Source organism: Penaeus japonicus, unplaced genomic scaffold (genome assembly GCF_977035675.1).
Source record: "Penaeus japonicus unplaced genomic scaffold, GWHDUDI00000001_assembly GWHDUDI00000035, whole genome shotgun sequence".
Lineage (NCBI taxonomy): Eukaryota > Metazoa > Arthropoda > Malacostraca > Decapoda > Penaeidae > Penaeus > Penaeus japonicus.
The window spans coordinates 11,567,441-11,569,940 of NW_028234437.1; the positions used below are offsets into that span (position 1 = coordinate 11,567,441).

The following is a 2,500-nucleotide window of genomic DNA, read 5'->3' on the forward strand; positions in this document are numbered from 1 at the left end:
GGGGGGGGGGGGGGGGGGGGGGGGGGGGGGGGGGGGGGGGGGGGGGGGGGGGGTTCTCTTTCTTTCTCCTCTTTTTAAAACCTTATTCAACCTTTCCTCATCCCCCCTTCTTTCTCTCTCTCCTCTCCTCTCTCCCTCTCTCTTTCTCTCTCTCTCTCTCTCTCTCTCCTCCTCTCCTCTCTATCTCTCGGCTCTCCTCTCATCCTCGTTCCTCTCTCTCTCTCTCTCTCCTCCTCTCTCCTGTCATTCTCTGCCTCTCTCGCTTCTCTCTCAGCGTCTCTCTCTCCTCTCTGCTTCTCCTCTCTCTCTCTCCTCTTCCTCTCTCTGTCACTCACTCCACTTTCATCTCCTCTCCCTCCCTCTCTCCCATGCTCAACTCCCCCCTCCGCTCGCTCGCCGCTCTCTTTCTCTCTCATCTTCCTCTCTCTCTCTCTCTCCTCTCTCTCTCTCCTCCCTCCTTCTCTCTCCCTCTCTCTCGCCGCCGCTCTCCTCTCATCCTCATCTCTCTCCTCTCTTCTCCTCTCTCCCCTCACCTCCCTCTCTTCTCTCTCTCTCCTCCCTCCTCGTCTCTCAGCTCTGCCGTCCGGTGCTCTCGTCTCTCTCTCTACGCATCTCCTTCTCTCTCTCTCTCTCTCTCTCTCTTCTATCTAGCCCATCCCTCCCCCCTCTCTGGCTCCCTCGGCTCTTCTCTTTCTCTCTCTCTCATCTCAGCCTCTCGCGCTCTCTCTCTCTCACTCATCTCCCCATCCTTTCTCTCTCCTCTGCTCAACTCATCATCTACCTCCTCCTCTCTCCTCTCCTCTCGTTCTCTCGGTCCATCCTCCATCTCTTCTCTCTACTCTCTCTCTCTCCTCTCTCTTTCCTATTCCTCTCTCCTCGTGCTCTCCTCTCTCTCTCTCTCTTCTCCCTCCTTCTCCCTCATCCCTCTCTTCCCCCCTCCCTCCCTCTCTTCCCTATCTTCTCTATCTCTCTCTTTCTCTCATTTTCCCTACCTCTCCCTATCTCTCCTTGTCTCTCACTCCTGTTCCCTCTCCTTCATCCTTCCCCTTTCTTTCTCCCTCTCCCTGTCAGTTTCCCTCATCTCCCTCTCTCTATATCTTTTCTTTTCCTTTTTTTTTTTTTTTTTTCTCTTTTGGTCTCCCTTACCCTAATATTAAAAAAAGAGTATTTTATGATGTGTACTGTAATTTCAGGCCAAGCAATCTACTGCCCACAAGGAGCATCACTTCTGTCAGTTATGTCAGATTTCTGTCAGGTCACTTGGAAGTCTCCGCAGCCATTCCTGCCCTCCCATGGCACATCGCGCAGGATGTGTAACACGGAGAAAATACAAAGCTGCTGTGGCATACCTGTAGCAGGTGGTGTCAGGTAGATCTATGGCTTTTCTGATTGAGATAGTACCTAAAGCCTTACTTCCTTGCTAAGGAAATTATAAAAGGTAAGAAACTTGTTTTTCTTCCCCTTAGGATTAACAACCTCCAAATTGACTCCAAAAGGTTAGCAGAGAAATGGCTAAGCTTAGGTGCCAGACTCTGTTACATGAGCTTGATTAAAACAGACTCTGAGTTGGCAGTGCATAAAGCTCTGTTAGATAAAATCTTTTTATTTAACAGTAATACCTGGCTAAATATTAGCTGTGGATATAAGGTTATATCACCAGTATGTTCACATACACTCCCTCAGAGCAGGTTCAAATCTGTTAAAGTAACAATTACCAATAAAAAGCAGTTATGGCTCTGCATGCAGGCCTAATGCCTTGGCCTATTCACTAGCTCAGGCTGTAGCCACCTGCTCCGCACAATCATCTGGTGTGCCAGCAATCTAAAATGCCTTAAAGTGATAATGTGTCCACGGCAGTAAGTGCTGCCACCACATGACATGATATCAAATCATCTGTTGTTAACCCATTGCCAATGGGGCTGTTTGGCTCCAATTGGTCAAAATGCCAAGGTATTTCAAGCACATAAGCCTAACGCCTCGGGCTGTTCACTCACTCTGGCCTCAGCCAACTGCTATGCATCCTATCACACGGCATACCAGTCATACAGAAAGCCGTGTCAAAATATTTTGTCCTTGGTGGTAAGTACTACAACCATGATTTCTTGTCACTCAGCGGTAATGGCTTATCGGGTTAATAACGTCTCAGGTCATCTGTTCTATGAAGTAGTCCTTTCACTATTAGTTACTTCCTGTGTTTAGTTTATACTTTCCCTGTATAGTCCCATATAATCTTAATGCTATAAGGTGTCAAAATAAACATGGTTACAACAGCTTATTTTATTGATACTAAGAGTTACCTACAATTATGGGGACAAAGTCAATTTCAAAGCTAACCAATATCCTGAGTTGCTGCATCCCCTTCTCTTCACTTTCATCTGTGTTCACTTAAGTAGAATTTTCGACTTTCCCCCAGCCCTTCATGTCCCCCACACCCCCCCGCAACTGCATTCTGTGTCTTTACCCCCAACTGCCCCCCCCCCCTGCATTAGTAAAGGTATTC

At 47.9% G+C, this 2,500-nt stretch overlaps 1 protein-coding gene across 1 annotated transcript in view; it reads left to right on the top strand.

Annotated features, from left to right (window-relative positions):
- Positions 1–2,500, top strand: part of LOC122258645 (uncharacterized) — a 23,118-nt gene that overhangs the window by 10,408 nt on the left and 10,210 nt on the right. The window lies entirely within an intron of this gene.